Source organism: Manis pentadactyla, chromosome 12 (assembly GCF_030020395.1).
Source record: "Manis pentadactyla isolate mManPen7 chromosome 12, mManPen7.hap1, whole genome shotgun sequence".
NCBI classification, from domain to species: Eukaryota; Metazoa; Chordata; class Mammalia; order Pholidota; family Manidae; genus Manis; species Manis pentadactyla.
The window spans coordinates 87,760,583-87,778,944 of record NC_080030.1 but is presented as its reverse complement, the minus strand read 5'-3'; the positions used below and the strand labels follow the sequence as shown (position 1 = coordinate 87,778,944).

At 36.2% G+C, this 18,362-nt stretch overlaps 1 protein-coding gene across 1 annotated transcript in view; it reads left to right on the top strand.

Moving 5' to 3' along the window:
- Positions 1–16,576, top strand: part of LOC118909543 (uncharacterized) — a 196,156-nt gene extending 179,580 nt beyond the window's left edge. Inside the window, exons 8-9 of the mRNA XM_057489387.1 lie at positions 13,035–13,349; positions 15,783–16,576. The gene's annotated coding sequence lies outside the window, so the exon portion shown is untranslated. The remainder of the gene's footprint in view (positions 1–13,034; positions 13,350–15,782) is intronic.
- Positions 16,577–18,362: the final 1,786 nt, after the last annotated feature.

The window sequence follows — 18,362 nt, the reverse complement described above, 5'->3', positions numbered from 1 at the left end:
AGCAGCAGAATCACAGAACTCAAGAATGGACTAACAGGTACCAAAGGGAAAGGGACTGGGGAGGATGGGTGGGTAGTGAGGGATAAGCGGGGGGAGAAGAGAGGGGGGTATTAAGATTAGCATCCGTAGGGGGGTGGGAGAAAGGGGAGGGCTGTAGAACACAGAGAAGACAAGTAGTGAATCTACAACATTTGTTATGCTGATGGACAGTGACTGTAATGGGGTATATAGGGGGGACCTGGTATAGGGGAGAGCCTAGTAAACAAAGTATTCGTCATGTAAGTGTAGATTAATGATAAAAAAAAAAAAACCAGTTCCTGTGTGGTGACCTCCAATGAGTTCTACACAATGATATAAAGGGCATATAAAAGTGTAGGCAAAGGTCTGTTTGTGTTTATACAGAGGATCAAAGCCTAATTGGGCTACCCCGAAAATGAACTAAGATACGATATGAAAAAGAACTTCCAACATCAGCAATCTCAGAAAGACTCATGACAGAAGATGATCAGCAAAAAAAAAAAACCCCAACAAAGATCCACGCACTGCCACAGGTGTAGATGCACTCATCCCACCAGTTCCTGGACTTGCCATGGGAAAGATGAAGGGGATATCTAAGCTGGCCTGTGCATACAGTAAAACAACAAATTTGACTGGATCTATACTGTTGGAACTCAACCAAGAATTAGGAGAAGTGCAAATTGTAGTGCTCCAAAATCTTACAACTACAGACTATTTACTGCTAAAAGAACATAAGGGATGTGAACATTCCCCAGGAATGGGTTGTTTTAATTTGTCTGATTTCTCTCAGACTGTTCAAGTTCAGTTGGACAATGTCCACCATATCATAGATAAGTTTTCACAAATGCCTAAGGTGCCTAACTGGTTTTCTTGGTTTCACTGGAGATGGCTGGTAATTACAGGTATGCTTTGGTTATGTAACTATACTCCTAGTATGTTAATGTGTGTGCGCAATTTAAGTAGTAGCTTAAAACCTATACATGCTGAAGTTATTCTACAAGAAGATATGTCAAAGAAATAATCAATCTTCCCATGTTTTCTTCCGCCTGCTACTTCTATAGCTTTTCTTCTTCCTTCCTAATTACAACCCTTAAATAGAATTCGTGCCTCATATCAAATTTACCGAGTATCATAATTCTTCCAAGTGGTAAAGATACCTCAAGACAAATGCTGGGCATAGAAGCCACAGGGCATAAATATGCAAAGAAGTAAAAAGCTAACCTTTTCAAACAATAAGGCCTCTCTGTCACTTACCAACTTAACATTTCCCTGTATGGCCCCGGAAGATGACTGGTTAGCCAGAGACGGGTAAGATTCCTCAAGGGAGGAACAACCTAAGACAGGCTCAGTTGCAGGTGGGCCATCAGGTGAGAAAATGGGGATCAACAGAGATGAGGCTTAGAACCTCCCCCTCCCTGTTCTGAGAGATATCTTCTGCATATGTGGATGTTTTATTGCCCTTGTCTTGCTTGGATTAACACATAGTCTACAGGCACACACCTGATCATCTACATTTGCTCTATTACAACACTAAACTATGTTTTCTACTTTTATCTTGTATCTACCTACCACTTCAGCATTTTATTAAAAATAATAATAATAAAGAGAGAAATGTGGTATCCACATATAAATCAAGTATAAAAATCAAATGAATATTCATATTTGAACTGACTGTTTATAGTTCATAATGCATGAACAAAACCGAAAGCTTCTATGATGACTGCCCTTGCACTGTTCACCATGTAACTTATTCACTATGTAAGAATTTGTACTCCATGTAAGAACTTGTTCGTTATGCATCAGAAGATTGGAGACTGATGAAAATTAGGCTTGGGGTGGATTAATGATTGTACATTGAGCATTGACCCTCCTATACAGAATTTTATTGTTGTTAACAACTATTTGAACAATAAGTATGAGAGATGCTCTCAAAAAAAAAAAAAGATTTTTGGTCTTAATTCGAAAATTAGGGACAGGGGAATACAAATTGTTGTAGTCATTTCTGTCCTTGAATGAAAAATTGCTATGTTGACACTTACTATTTTATTAACTCTTTTAAAGATGTGTGAGGAATAGTGAAGAAGCTGTTTGAGTCTAATGATTTAATACTTACTTTAATTTTTAGCTGAATTTATATGTACACTTTATGCTAGATTAGCAATTCTGTATCTATAAATATGTTAGTCTCTGAACCCCAATTTAAATTTCTATCTACCAAGAATCTGTTAAAGGTAGTAAAAATAGTTATTCTGCATTTTAGCTACTAGATATGAAGAATTTACTAGTATAAAAAATTATTCAAGATACTCTGTAGCACATAAATTTTCCTGTTCAGAAGTAATGTCAAAATTATCAGCAGCAAGCACTTATTGCATGGTATCAGAATTCTTTCACAGATGACGAGGGTGGGAAAGAGGCAGTGGATCCAGATTGTTTTACAAGTGCCCAGATCCTTTCTAAAAAGCTGCCCTTAATAGGAGGTGAATTTACTGAAGGACTGCGATGGGTGTGGATAAATAGTAAGAATTAGGCATAAAATTATGATGTGTATTAACAGATGTTGGGCACAGTCAAATATCCTGAGGTCTTGGCCCACCTCTGTCACTAGCAATGAATTTTAGACCAAAATGTAACCTACATCTCTCTCTTTTTAATATGCTTTAATATGCAAAATGAGAATATAATGTGCCAAAAAAATTAAAATGCTTTGTAAATTATAAGGTACTATATAAATGCAAGGCATAATAAATATATAACAAACCTCCTTACCCTGGGCAGTAACTGAACGGGAGCGAGAATCCAAAGCCAGTATCACTGTCTGGTTCAACATTCTGCTGTCTCTGCCGTCCAGGCACTCACATAATTTTTTTTTTTGGTAGTGGGAGGCTGACTGGCTGGGGAGCCTAGGGGATGAGCTCCTGCAGGGAAGGTTAGGGATGCTTGAAGCTAGGGGGTATCTCACATCATTTTTTGAATGCTTATTTTACTTCTTGACCAATTCCCTTATAATTTAATTATCATTGGATTGATTTTCCTCCTTTTTATCATTTTGTATCCAGTTCATTGAGGAGCCAAGCTTGCCACTCTTTCTTCTTTTTATTATTACCTATATCATCATGATTATGAATTTAATTATTATTTGTACATGTGCAGTATTCTGTGAATATTAGAATTGGTTTGTATTATTGTGGTCTTCTTTCCTCCTCATTCTTTAAAGTCTGCGTTGAAGACTATGGACCTTTCAGCCAGTTTGTCATATCGCAGAGATTACAGCTTGACACGGATGGCCATACCTTTGCCCTGGCCTTCGGTCTGCTGACTTCAGATGCATACAGTTGTGATGTTCTCAGTCAGTCTCACTGAAAGAAAACTATAGAATGAGGTAAGAATGGAGCAACCAGAGAGGGAAGCAGCATCTACTGCAGAAAAAAAAAAGCAAAATCACAGGGAAACTATGGAGACGATCAATGGGAGAGACACCAAATGCTAATGCTCGCCTTTGCTTATGTTGTCCCCAGAGCATCTGACAGTGGCATTGTCTTAATCATCTAGTATTTTCCTATCCACTATTACCTTAGCATTTACAAGTTTTGAAAAGCTAAATGCAATAGTTTTAAGTAGAATTCTGTCAAAATGCCAACTCTTCACTGAAAAGGAAGCAAGCTATGATATATATTAATTCGATTAATAGCCAGATAAAGGGATCTTTACCACTAAGAACAAAAGAGGCAGTGATAAATTGGAAGTTGTTTTAATCTATTAAAAAGTGTTATAAATTTGATTAAATTGTATTGTTTATAGTATATATGAATATAAAATGACATAAACTACAGTAGAAATAGTTTGAAAGAAGTATTATTTTTTTAATTCACTCTAAAATGAATTAAAAATGCTTATAATGACTTCTGGTTTCTGATTCTGTATATAAGGAGTATGAAAGTTGCCACTTTGTCCTAACAGCAAGTAGAAAGCTGAACGGATTGAAAAATAAAAACTCTACTTGGTACATAAAAGAGGAGGACACCAGTCAAACCACTGGCCCAAAGACTGGAGAGACAAGGCGCGGGGGCTCCCAGGGCAGAGACTCCAAAGCCAAAGCCCTGTGGGGACCACGAGGCAGATCCTCCAAAAGTGGCATGCTGTGCACTTCTAAGTAGTTCCTTGGTGGTCAATTACTACATATCCTCACATAGTACAGATAGACATTTAAAGATGCCAGAGGCAAGAGAAAATGATGCCTCTTTGTCTGCAAAAGTGTCAGTCTAGCACCTAGTCAGCAAAGCTTCCGAACTCTGAAAAAGAACAGGACAAAGGGTGGCTCAATTAGAGAGTAATATTGGACTAAGGATTGATGTTTGGGAAAGCTTAAGATTCTGATCACTCTGGCATCTTTGCTTACTGCCAGTATGCACCTCAAATTTTCATTCATTCTAGTTCCCTACAGAGAATCAAACTCATGGAGTAATTACTGAGCCTTAGTTGATTCAGAGAAATAACACTGTCACAGTCTGTGATGAGACCATATGCTAAAGATTAGTTCTTCCACCCACAGCTCAAAAATAATTTTATTTCTAGGAACTGAAAAGTAGAAAAGGAAATGAAAAATATTCTGAGATAAGGAAACCTCATGATCAAGCCTAAATGAAGGAGAATACTTACAGTCTCTCTTCAAGTATGCTGTAGGTTAGCATAGTTACTAGAAAAATGTAATGGTTGTAATAACACTCATCTGACTTAGGAGGTGGTCTAGAAAGATCACTGACAGAGCTCCCTGAGTCTAGAAATAGCTAAATCTTGGTCAATTGTGACTGAAGGAAGACCAGAAAATGATGAGTGTGACATGAAATATGTAAGAGATACAATGTTCTAGATTGCTATGTTGTATTGTGAAGAAAGAGAAATAAGTGTGGGAACAGATGAATAAGGCCATATATTAACCAACTACACTATATTGCACAGATAAGCTCTATGGTGTTGGCAGAAGGCTTATATTGTATAATCAACATGGTCAATCTTTAGCTGGTGATTCCTTTTTCTTAAAGTGGTATGTACAGTATAAAAAGCAAGGTGAATGGGATGGTAAGCACTTACTAAATATCTATCAGTAAGTGAAACCACTACTCACATTTTTTGCATCTCTTATTTGCAGAAAAAACTGACTACTGTTGCCACAAAAGGGGAAAGATTTAAGATAACTAAATTTACTCATGTTTCTATAGTATATCTTCCATGCATTCTCTGCAGTATACTTGGGTCAGTCATTTGCAAGGCCTTTGTGGTACAGTTGATCTTAGGGAAAGTTTCCAAACATATTTAAGTTCAATTTCCTTCATCTTTTTAATAAAGGGCCACATATGATCATATATAAAACTTTTCCTGCTCTAACATTCTATAATTCTTCTCAAATGTTAGCAAATGGTTTAGGTCCTGGCCCTGCTTGACTATAGCTTCTTTCAGCAAATCGATTGATAAGACCTCACTGACCTTTGCCATGTCACCTGTGTGTTACAGGAATTGGTCTCTATTATTGAAGTCACAGATGGATATCTGCTTGCTGCTACTCCGTTCACTTTTGAAATTGTTTAAAAAAAAATTAAAAAGAACTCTTGATATTAGGGACAATGTAACAGCCTGCCCTTTAATCTTGATTAGAGCTGTCAAATGTGTTTGCACAGTATTTGCCCTACACAGAAGTGCTTGGCCTAGGGAAAATAAGGGAACAGAATGCCAGTCACCTTGTTTGACTAATTTGTGAAGGTGACATTGATTTGACTTATTCATACTTACACAACTGACATGGCTTGACCAGTAAACTATATTTTCTACATTAAGTAGAATTTTGGGGTCATATGCTCCAACTGCACCTCTGTTAAGGACACCCTCATCTGGTAGTTGATCTGTCCCTAAGAGAAGTCTTAAGGAGACACCATCAGAAAAATAAATGTTTCTTTGACATTATTCCCTTAACTACAGATGTCTTCCATAAACTGATAAAATTTTATATGGCTCTTATATAATTTTCTATGTTTATGCTTGATTTCATGTGGGTTTTCAGTATGTGTATATACATATACATATGCATTGCAAAGTATAGTAAGGGTTTCTCCAATCATAGTTGACAGGATGGGTGAGAGCATAGTGCTGAGAGAAATATTTTCATATTTCATCAGTTCAACCACATAATTTCATCATTGGATAAGTGAAGATCATCCAGATTCTTGTGTACTCCTATCTACTCATCCTTCTTGTTTTGAGAAAATAAACATTAAGTGCTTAACCGTCTGCTTGCAAGATAGTCTGCAAGGTCTGTATAGCATGACCTGCTCAAAAGAAACTTCAAACCAGCCACAATAAACAGAATCATCTAGAAGTAAAAGAATAGCTGTTAAAGTCATCAATAGTGCTTCAGTCCAACATCACACTTTAGAGGAAATGAACTCGACTGAGAGCAAACACTTCGGTCTGAGATCACACTGATGTTAGTGGCAGAGAAAATGCATTTTAACTGCACTGGACTTCCTCCCAAGACTTGTCCTAAGCCAGTTTGGTGTGGTGGATAGGATCATGAATTCTGATTCCAAATGCTTAGGTCTGACTCTTGGCTTCCCCACTGCCTGTGCTACAGTAAGCAATTAGATTCTCTGTGCCTCTGTCTTATCATCTATAAAGTGGGGGAAATAATAACAGTTCCTTTTGTATGGATTCAGCGAGTTAAAATTTCTGAAGTGCTTAGGCCAAGGCCTATAATATAAGAATAATAATAGGAAACAAGCACATTTTCTGGTAATGGTGGTGGTGATACATTGAAACAATGAGGTATTCCCTTCCAGGGTGTCTGAATATGCCAAATATTCTCATACACACGGTAGTTGGTTGCCTCAAAATAAACAAATGAATAGGAACCGAAAATGGTTCTGAACTATGATGAATGCCAAAGTCAATAAATGAGTTAAAAATACTGTCCTTTTTGTAAATGAATTTCAAAACCATCGGAAGAATATTTCTAATGGTATCTACCATTAGAGTCATCTATCAAATGAATTATTTGAATGGAAACCAGTCCTTGAGGTTTGTGGAAACCATTAAAGGACCTTTCCACAGATAGCAGGGGAGAATATTATCAGAGAAATGAGTATTTATAAAGAACTGCTCCTGATTTTTTCTTTAGAGTTTGATTTTAGTTAAAAGAAGATAAAATATTGTGGAATTATAATAATGGAGAGCAAAAATAAAGTGTAGTCTATTGATATTTAAAATTACATCTTTTGTAACATTCTTCTAACTTTTGTTACAGTTTGTAGATTTGTAGTGGTACTGATGGTTTCAACCATGAAGGAAAAGAAAGCAATTTATAAAAAAGAATTTCATTAGCAGATTTGATAAAATTATTCTGAACTCATATTCTGCTGAAGTTTATTACAATAAATTAAACACATTTCACTGACCATGGTGCTTTGCTCAGTAAACAAACAAGAAATAATTAATTATATCACTTTAATTGATAATCACATAAAATAAGTGTAAAAATGTGAGGAATATCATAGAAAAGTCAGTGAACATGCTATGGCAAAGGTAAGTAGCAATCTTATTTTAGCAAGCTGCGTTACTTTTCATGTTTACTTTTACAGATTTATTTTCTTGCCACAATTTTGGAGATGTTTGAACATCCATGCCTATTTCTTCTTGTCATATCAGTAACGATATAGAGCAAGCATCTTTTCTGTGCTTTCATGAGTTGTCGCATTTCTTTGTAAGCTTGGATTGGCTTCCATCGTTGTATTTGGTACTTATGGTGTATAAAATCTCTCTCAGGAGTTCCCTTGATAGGAAGTTTCTTGTCAACATTACTTCCTCTGGGATGTCTTCATCTTTTTCACTATGTTCTTCTTTCTTTTATGTTGGTAAGTTTTGTTTTGAGTTCCCCCAGCTGCTTAGGTAGAGGCTCTCAAATGGTACTGTCAGCATTCTCCTTGGCTACTCCTGTAACTCCATTCATGCTTGAGTATAATTTCACCTCCAGCATGATCACTTTTTGTTCCTTTGCTGCACTTTCCCTCTTTTGGGCACTCTGTCTTTTGCTTATTTATTTTTGTAAAATGTCATGTGGGTTTATCACGGGGAGACAAGGAGATAAAACAACTATACATTTTGCTGAGTGTGAACTAAGTAACAGATGCACAGGGACCAATCATGAGCAGAGTTCGAAAGATGACATCATCGGTCGCTGATCATCTGCAGATCTGTATTTACACAGTAATTTGTGGACTAAAGAATTAGCAGTAAAGTTTATACTTTATGCACTTAGTCACAGTTGATATACTGTGGCAAATGAATCTGACTGTTTGGGGGTACTGGCATTATTAAACTAAGTCATGATACTTGAAATCTGCATAGTGAAGCCAAGCTAATTGACTGCCTGCTGGAGTAATTTTCAGCATCCAAATCTTTCACACTTGTTAGGTGTATAACAAAGTACAACACGTTTATTATTTTCTTTTTCTAGCTATTAAAAATGACACTTGTTTTTAAATTTTTTGATTATTATTAGTGTTTAAAAATACAATTTATTTTTATTCCTTGTATCCTGAAACCTTGCTATACTCACTTATTTGTTCAGTCACTTTGTTTTGTTCTTTTCTTTTGTAAATTTTTTTGGGTTATTCTACTTAGGGAATCATGTGGTCTGCAATAATAAATAAAAAGAGACATTTTTATTTATTATTTTCCTATCTTTATTTTTTAATTCCTTTTTATCACCTTATTGCATTGGCTGGGATCCCCAGTATAAGGCTGAATAAACATCCTTGCCTTGTTTCCAATCTTAGAGGAAAAGCACTATTAAGGATGACACTGGTTTTAAATACTATAGTAGGTGTAGGTTTTTTTGTAAATGTTCAATGTCATGTTTAATAATTCCTTTCTAATAGAGTTTTCTCATAAGTGGGTATTAAATTGTGTAACATGCTTTTTCTGCATCAACTAACACGATCATATGCTTTTTCTTCTTAGTCTTTTGATGTAATAAATTACATCGGTTAATTTTGTAATGTTGAATCAAACCGGCCTAGCATCTTCAGGATAAGCAGCATTTTGCCACCATATTTTTATCCTTTTTTGTATATTACTGATTAGATTTGCTAATATTTTAAGGCATTCTGCATCTCTTCATCATGGCAATTGGTTTTTAGTTTTCAGTTTTTGTAATATTTTTGTCAAGTTTTGGAACCACAAGAACAGAGCCTCATAAAATGAGTTGGAATGTGTTTCTGATTCTTCCCTTTTCTGGAATAATTTATGTAGAATTGTTATTACCCCCTGAAGTGTTTGGCAGTGTATGCCAGTAACATAGCTGAGGCTAAAATTTGTTTACTTGTTGTTACTGTTGCAAGGGTTTTAACTCTAAATTCAATTTTTAAAATTGAGTTAGAAATAATGAGGTTTTCTTTAAATAGCGAGCTTTGAGAGTTTGTGTCATTCAAGGTATTAGTCTAGCTCATCTAAGTCTTCAAGTTTAAAGGCAAAAAGTTGTTTGTCATATCCCTTATTTTCCTTCTTGTGGCTTTAGAGTCTGTAGTTATATCCTCTCTCATTCCTGTATTTGTATTTATGGTCTTTCCTTTTTTTAATTGATTAGTCTGACTAAAGTTTTATCGATGTTATTGATCTTTTTAAAAGGGTTTAGTTGTTTTTCTCTATTGTTTTTCCATTTCAACTTTATTGGTGCCTTATCACTTTTTATCCTTCCTCTGCTTCTTTTGATTTGCTTTTCTTTTTACAACTTGTTAGGCTGAACATCGAGATGATTTATATACATGTGCATTCTGCTGTAGTTGGATAGAATGTTCTATAAATGTCAATTACTTCAAGCTTATTAAGGTTTGTTCGGTTTTTCTCTTGTATTGCTGATTTTCTTTCTACTTGTTCTATTTATTGCTGAGAGAAGACGACAAAAGTTCCCAATTATGATTGCAATCGTGTCTGTTTTCCCCTTTCAGTTCTATTAGCTTTTGCTTTGAAGATCTGCTCTTTTGTATACACATTTAGTATGTTATGACTATTTGGTAAATTGAATCTTTTGTTATGATGATGATTTGCTTCTAGAAATATTCCTTGTTCTGCAGCGTACATTGTCTATTATCAGTATAGCCACTCCAGCTTTCTTCTGATTTTGTTTGCAACTGATCATCATTTAATCTATTTATTTGTATTTATGACAAGCTTCTTGTAGAGAGCATAACTGAGTATTGTGTTTTTTATGTAATGTGTCAACACCTGTGTTTTCTTTGTTAGGCTTAGACCTAGGATAGTAACTACAGCCTGTGGGTCAAATCCAGCTTACTGCAGACCAACCTGATCACATCCATGCACTTCCATATTGTTTATGACTGCTGTGAACTTTAGTGGCAAAGTTGATCAGTTGCAGCAGAGGCCACACAACCCACAAAGCTAAACATATATATTATACTATTGCTAACAGAAAATGTGTGGTTTACATTTAATGTGTAATTAATATGTTGAATTGATATAGTTTTCAGACTTATTTTTTAAAACTGAAGAAGGAAGAAGTAATTTTTTATACACACTCAGATTTGTATACTTTCTACTGATCTTTCTGCATTCCTGGAGTTCCAAGTTTCCCTTTGTTATAATCTCTTTTCATTCTCAAGATATTGCCTTAGCATTTCTTGAACAGCAAGCATGGTAGTGAGTAATTTCATTAGTTTTCCATCCTCTGCAAATGTATTTTGTAGCCTTAATTCTTGAATGTATTTTCATCAGACATAAAATTATGGGTAATTTTTCTGTTGATTGTTGCGTGTATTTTATTCCAGAACATCAAAAATGTTGTTCTACAGTCTCCAGCTGCCATATTGGATTTTTAAAAAATGTTCAGTCCTTCAAATCACTGTATTCCTTTATATAAAGTGACATTTTCCTCTAGCAGCTCTCAAGATACATTTATGTACACAGATGTGCATTTAGACTGATATAAAGATATACATATTACATATAAATATTATCTAATCTAGATCTGTATGTCTGTATATTTTATCTTTAGCTTTCAGGTGTTTGATTATGCTGTATCTAAACATGATTTTGAGTTTATTTTGTTTGACATTTGCTGACTTTCTTGGTTCTGTAAGTGGATCTTCCACCAAATTTGGGAAGTTTGCAGCCACTTTCCCTAATATTTATTCTGCAGCTATCTCTTTCTACTCTTCTTTTGGGAATCAAAATGACACAGGTGTTAGACCTTTTGTTACTTTCCCATTTCTCTGTGATCTTCAGAATGAATCATTTCAACTGGTTATTTGTCCAAGTTCACTGACTCCTCTGTCATCTCCATTCTGCTAATGAGCCTAGCCAATAAGTTTTTTAATTGAAATACTGTATTTTTCAGTTCTAAAATTCCCATCTGATTATTTGCTATGGTTTTTATTTGGCTGCTGAGAATTTTCCTCAATTTATTACTAATTTTTAAAATTTTAAATTCATGGAGCATAGTTGGTCCACTTATGGAGTTATAATTGCTCATTTCCTGATATGATTTTGTTTTGTTTTCAGACAATCAAAACACTAGCTTTTCAGACCATGAGTTCTCTCTCCCTTTTCAGAATGGTGGTTTTAACCTTTATCAAGTGCTGGCAGCGGCTCTGCTGCTTCGGTCTGCCATGCACACATGACATTCACAGAGAGGCTGAAATCTCCCAGTGCCTTTGTTGTGATACTTTGTGTCTCTCCCACATGCTCAGCTCAGGGCTGAACCCCAGACTCATGAAGTTCCACATAAAAGATTACTGGCACACTTTAGAGCTTTTTCCTCTCTGGAATTTTACTATCATTCTCAAGCCTGTGATGGTCATTTTTTGCTAGGTACTCTGGCCTGACAGTTGTAGTTTCTTTTAGAGTTTACACGGGCATACCATTGCCATGAGGACCTCTGTTACTGGTGGCCCAGTAAAGGTGCAGAAGGAAAGGTGGAAAAACAACAGGATTCTGCCCTCAACACAGAGATTTTGCACAAAAAGAGGCCCTGCTGCCTATTCTTTGGATAGAAAGAGAAAGTTTCTCTGGGTTTTTATTCTCTGGTACCACCACTGCTACTTAACTCCAAGATTAGGCCCACCCATGAGGGGAAAGTTGCAAGAAAATGAGAGAAAAACATGGAACCCCCTCCCACCCCACATAAACTACTCCTTCACCTTTTTCCCCTCCAAAATCCTGTGGTAGTTTTTCTGACCAAGACATTAGTAAATATAGACATTATTACTTAAAATGGCAAGTTTTAGAAACTGAAGAGAAAATGAAACACAAGATAAGGACTGTGAGTTTGGCTCTGCTAGTGAGCAACATATTATTATATAATCATTTGCAACTTGTTGATATTCCCAAATACTTTTCCTACTAGGAATTTATAGTGAATGGAAATACCTATTCAGAAATCTAATACATTTTCAAATTTCATCAAAATGAGTAGTCCAGGCAAAAACAGATTCTTCTTGTCACTGTAAGATAAGCCACTAGATAAACAAGATAAAGGAAATTTCTGAAGTGTGATTACATTCTCATTGTACTCAAAATAAATAGAAAACTGAGGGTAGAGATAGGAAATAATTATAAATGTATTTGTATTAGGCAGGTTTAATTACATTACAATTACTTGGAAATTAAATTAAAAACACAGTGACATCACTGAGAGTATCTAACAGGCACACTAAACTAATGACCAGGGAAAAGAATAAAGAAAAGGAAGGAAACATTCTAGCTAAATTCACAATCAGAGATAAATCTGAGTTAAGCTTGAGCTGCAAGGGGATTGCATCCTGCCCTTTACAAGGATCTAGAAAGGCCGAGGGATCTGGAAGCCAGACAGGCCTCCTCTGTCAGATCCTTCCTAAGGCTCGCCTAGACTTGCCCTTGGCCATTTTAAGTAATGATGCCTATATTGATAAGCAAATATTTGATAAGTAAAACCACCGCACTCAAATAAATATAGTTATCTTTTTCAACAACAGGGTGACGATGAGGCCATAGGAAGTATACCAGCATGAATCCCATACCATTTTTTGTCTGAATGGCAGGCTGAAGATACCATCCCAAACCAGAGAATCTGGAGCCATGAGAGAAGTCCTCGGCAGAAGATCCAAGTGATGGGACAGGGTCAGAAACACGGGCTTGGCAGAGAGGAGGGGGTGAGGTTCTTACATGCGCACAATACCCTGCCAGTGAAGAGAGGTGGGGGCAAGGGAAGGATAACCAGAACATCAGTCAAACGGGAAGGAGCCAGAGATGAAGAATGAAGGAATAAATAAATTCCACTTAATCTTCAGGTACACATAACATGCTAAATGCCCACAGTTTCTTTCTGTTCAATAGGTTCAAAAAGTTTACAAGGAGAAATATGAAGTGTGTGTCTCAAAGAAGGGATATACACACACACACACATATATAATTATGTATGTATATGTATAGATACATATATATATATACATGTACATACCAGATATTTTCTGTATCTGTAGAGTCAATATGAAGAAGCTTTAGAAAGGGAATTTGAGGATACTGAGATTTGAGACTCAAAGATGTTATAGTTTTTCTCCATGTTTATTGATTCTTTTAAAGAAATATGTAATTCTGTTAAAGTTATTCACGACACTTGTTAAAGACAGAAAGGTAAACTTTATTCAGGGGGACTGCTGGGATAGATTTAGGGAACCACTGCAGTGGGGCTTTGCAGGGGAGAGAGATTGGGCTTGGCACTGAATACAAGGAAAAGTAGGAATTTATATTTAAGGAGATCAGAAGTTGGAAATTACTAAGAGGAAACATCAGTGTTAAGGCAGGTGGGGTAAGCTTCTGACTAACAGGATTTTTGCTGATGGCAAGCTGGGATGATCACATGTCACCTGGGGATGGTGAAAGAGGAGGAACCCAATCAGATGTTAAACAAGATCAGATACTGATGATGAGGAATTCTGGCTAAATTGATTTAGCAGGATTTTTGCTAAAATTAGACAATGCAGAGGCAAACATGGAAGTTGAAAAGTCAGGTTTTTAGTTGAGAAGAGAATTCCGAGGTGTCTGAACAGAGTTTGGTTAAAGAAAGACTCTGTCAGTTCTAACAACTGGTTGTTTCTTATAGTGCATAGCAGTACAAGACTTAAAACAAGATTAAAATAAGTATGGGATGTTTTTGCTTCCGAGAGTGGTCAATGAGGTGAAGTTGACTCAGGACTTACTATGCATGCATATCAAGGGACGTAGAAAAATCCAGGCAGAGCTTTATTTAGCAATGGTGAAAGAAGTAAAGAGACCAAATCTTAGTGGGTTATGGGAAATCATGGAGAGAATGTGTAATGAACAAGCTAAAAAATACAGTAAAATCAATTTTCTACCAAGAGGCCGTGGATGCCTTGATTTGGTCATCCTGAAACAGTAATTCATTCTCCAGTCAGAAGATTCAGTGCGTACAAGTATGTCCCATGTTCATGCTTTACGACTAGGAGCAATGTTACTGACCTCAGTGCCCAAGAATGCAGACCGGAAATAACACTGTCTGCAGGCACTGCACTGTCATACTTATGATATAAATGGTAAAAACTTGTTCATGATTCATTATTTTCAGCTACATTACTACTTTTCTCACTGACACTAAACAGAAAGAAAACAGTGATTGATGAGCAAGATAAAATGTTGAAGGAGAAAGATAAAATGTCATAAGGTCAGTTCAGAAGTAACTGAAGAGCTAGCAAAGGCTTATTTTTTTTAAAATCAATCTTTATCATGAGAAAGGATTGTATTTACGATATGTGATTTCTTTTTAAATTGGGTCTAAATATAATATACCAAATACAGTTATATATATATATGATATACGTACACACACACACACACACACACATATATATATATATGACCAAAGTGCTATTTTTAAAAACACGATATTTTGATAGCTCTTACGAGGCTGTGCCCCCACTGAAAAGGTTCATATTGTAGATGGAATAATATACTCTTATTTTAAAAGCTACATTGAATTAAGACATTAAGAAAAAATGACCTCTGGGTATGATGGAACAGGAAACAAAGAATGAAATGGACGTATGAACTATAGATAAAAATTATCCTTTACAGAATAATTCAAATATTGCTTTGTAACTTTGATAGGTTACATGTAGTGTCAAACACACAATCTAGTCCATAAAACATGATAATCTAAAAAATGATTTCATTTTAATAAACCTTTGGTTTAAAATTGTGAAAGAACATACCATGACTTATAGAGAGAAAAATAGAGGAAGATCTGAGAAACTGCAACTTTTCTCTCTGTCTTGCTGTCAGGAATCTTAGAAGCTTGTGGTTGTTACATACATAAAACTGCTAAGATTAAATATAAGCAGGGTAAAACGTGTTCTAGAATAATAACAATGATATTTTTTTTTTCATTCTGGTTAACAACAAAATTTAAATTAGCTTTTTTAAAAAAGAAACCACTGACCCAGCTAATCTGCATAGTACACATGAAAGCCTTTGTAAATAAGCAAATAATCCAGGAGCCGCAATTATGATATCCTCTGACTAGAGAAACTAAAGTATTACTGTGTTTTACAAAGAGATACCGATAAAGTAGTTTCAAGGCTCAACCAAACTAGTCCAAATTTAATTTGAGAATAAGGATAGAAAGATTTTTCTTGGCCTAGATTATTTATAGAGTGTGATCATGCTGTGTGGTTTTTTGTTCATGTGTTTGTTCACTTGTGTTTTAGGAAATTCATTATCAGCCTGGAAATTTGTCTGATGGCCTGATCCTGTCAGCAGCTGTAACTAGTTTGAGGACTCGTCCATTTCCAGCACTTAAAATGCATCATTTGCTTTTGCAGAACATGCTTAACCTGAAGAAGGTTAATGGTTTTGGCATCCTTACAAAATACTAAGGCTCTCAGCAACTGCAGAGCATCTTCCTCAGGAAACTGCATTATGCTCTTCAGCATTCCAGCTGCTCTGTTGCAGAAATTCATATATCCTGTAAACCCAGTCAACCAGGTGCCCTCCCAACTACTACTGATAAAAAGGAGTCTTGCCAACACAATAATGAAGTCTCATGATGCTGCAGCTCCACTTGTCTTCATCCAACAGCTCCAGGCCTGCAGAGAAATGGGCTTTCTCAGGCTTAATAGGCCAACATTTGGCAAGAAGTGCCTCAATATGTAGGAACCTCTTCACCAGAAATGGGCAATCACATTCTCACTCCTTATACTTTCTGGTACAGTCCATCAGAATGAAGTTCCAGTGAGGCTTCTTATCCTTTAAGCTTCCATTTTTATCCCCAGTTTTCAAAAATTATCTTGATAATTTAAAGAGAAGAGCCAGATTTCTTATATTTCAGAATGAAAAATATATTCTTGGGCTTTGGTGAGTGAAGCAGTGAAATTGTAAATAGGTTCATCAAAGTTGGCAAGAATTGTAACCCGACATGTAGTTATGGTCCAAGTCTGGCAGTTCCTCCATATCTCTTCTTTGTCTTTCCTATTCAGTGAATAAACTGAAAAATAACAAGCTATACTTAATGTATTACTCAGAGTTCTCCAGAAAAACAGAACCAATGGGATATGTGTATACGTAGAAAGAGATATATGGAAGTGGCTCACACAATTACAGAGGCTGTCAACTTTGAAGTCCACATATATGCTGATGAGCTCGGGACCCAGGAGAACTGATGGTGTGGATCCAAGCCTGATGTCCAGAAGCTTGAAAACTCGGGTTGCCAATAGTGCAGTAGGCGGGAGAATTCTCTCTTGCTCAGGGAAGTCAGTCTTGTGTTCTAGTCAAGACTTCAACTGGTTAAATGAGGCTCACCGACACATGGAGAACAATCTCCGTCACACACAGTTCATTAATGTGTTAATAGCATGCAAAACACCCTCCAAGTTTACACATAAGATTAACCACCACAAGCCCAATGCTTGCCAAAATGCTACCCATACACATGTCCTTAAATCATATTTAATCTCCAAGTAAAGACAATAACAAGGTCATACTTCCCCTAACATAACTGTCATGTATACAACTCAGAACACACTAACTCCCCGTATCTTGGGTCTACCCTTTGTGCAGATACTCATGGAAAAATTTAATTAATGCATACTTGTGACTTTGACTTTCAGAGAACAGAAGAAAAGACCAATGAGAAACTTTTATCATAAAGACCAGAAAACAATAATTAAACTTCTAGTTAAATTTCTTCTGCAATTCTACCTACACATATATATTTTTATAACTTATTCTAGGCATTGAGCCCCACCAAACTGGCAGCCACAGGAGAGCAGTTATAGGGAGGGGCTTAAAATAAGGACGAGTATGAGGAATGAACTAACATGGGGAAAGACACAGGGACATTCTCTGCTCAGCAACCAGCCTGTCAGGTTTCTTAAAGAGCATCAGTCATTGAAACCCACATGCCATAATACTCCGTCACTCCAGCACCTAGAACAATTCCTGGTGTACAGCAACTATTTAATAAAATAAAACATTCACTTTAATCATTTGAAAAAAAAAAAAAGAAAAGAAAACACACTAACTTTTTCTCCAGAAAAGGATGCAAAGTTCTTGGTTGGTGCATGCTTTTATTGATTTCTGTAATTTAAATATTATAATGTAAAATTAAAAATACTTAGATATGATAGTAAGTCAATATATCTTATTTATGAAAAAGGATAAGAAAAGGAAGAAAACAAAGATATAGGTACATACACATATAAAATCTTCACACATAAACATGTTCACCACAAAATGAGGAAAAGACAATTTCAGTACTCATTTGTGTAGTCACATGGTCAGAGCTGGTGTTCATAACTGCCTTCTACTAAATACTTCGTATCCCTTTGCCTTCAGGAAGCACCTAGGCTATTTGTGTTTTTTACCGGGTGGAGTGACCCCAACCTTTATTCCTGAAGAGTCTGGAATATTAGTAGTCCTGCCTGAATTAGGTTGTTGTAATTTTCTATTGACTTCAGTCACAGGGCACAGTAATACTAAGAAACAAACCTAAGAGATTGCCTGTATTCCACACATAGTCTTCCTTAGCCCTGTAGTAGGGCAACAGTCCAATTCCCCCTTGGCGACCAGGATCAATCACCCCAGCCAGCACAGCCCCCTTCCTAGTCTATTGATTCAGAAGCATGAAAAGTTCAAAGCTGTCAAGTGGCAGGCCTAACTTCTAGCACAATAAATCACCTGTTGAACTATTAACTCCCTTTGGAACTAAGAACCACGCCCACAGAGCACAGGTTGTGGGACTAGGAGGCAAGCATTTTGATAGAGGGTCACTAAGGGCAATAATGAGTAGT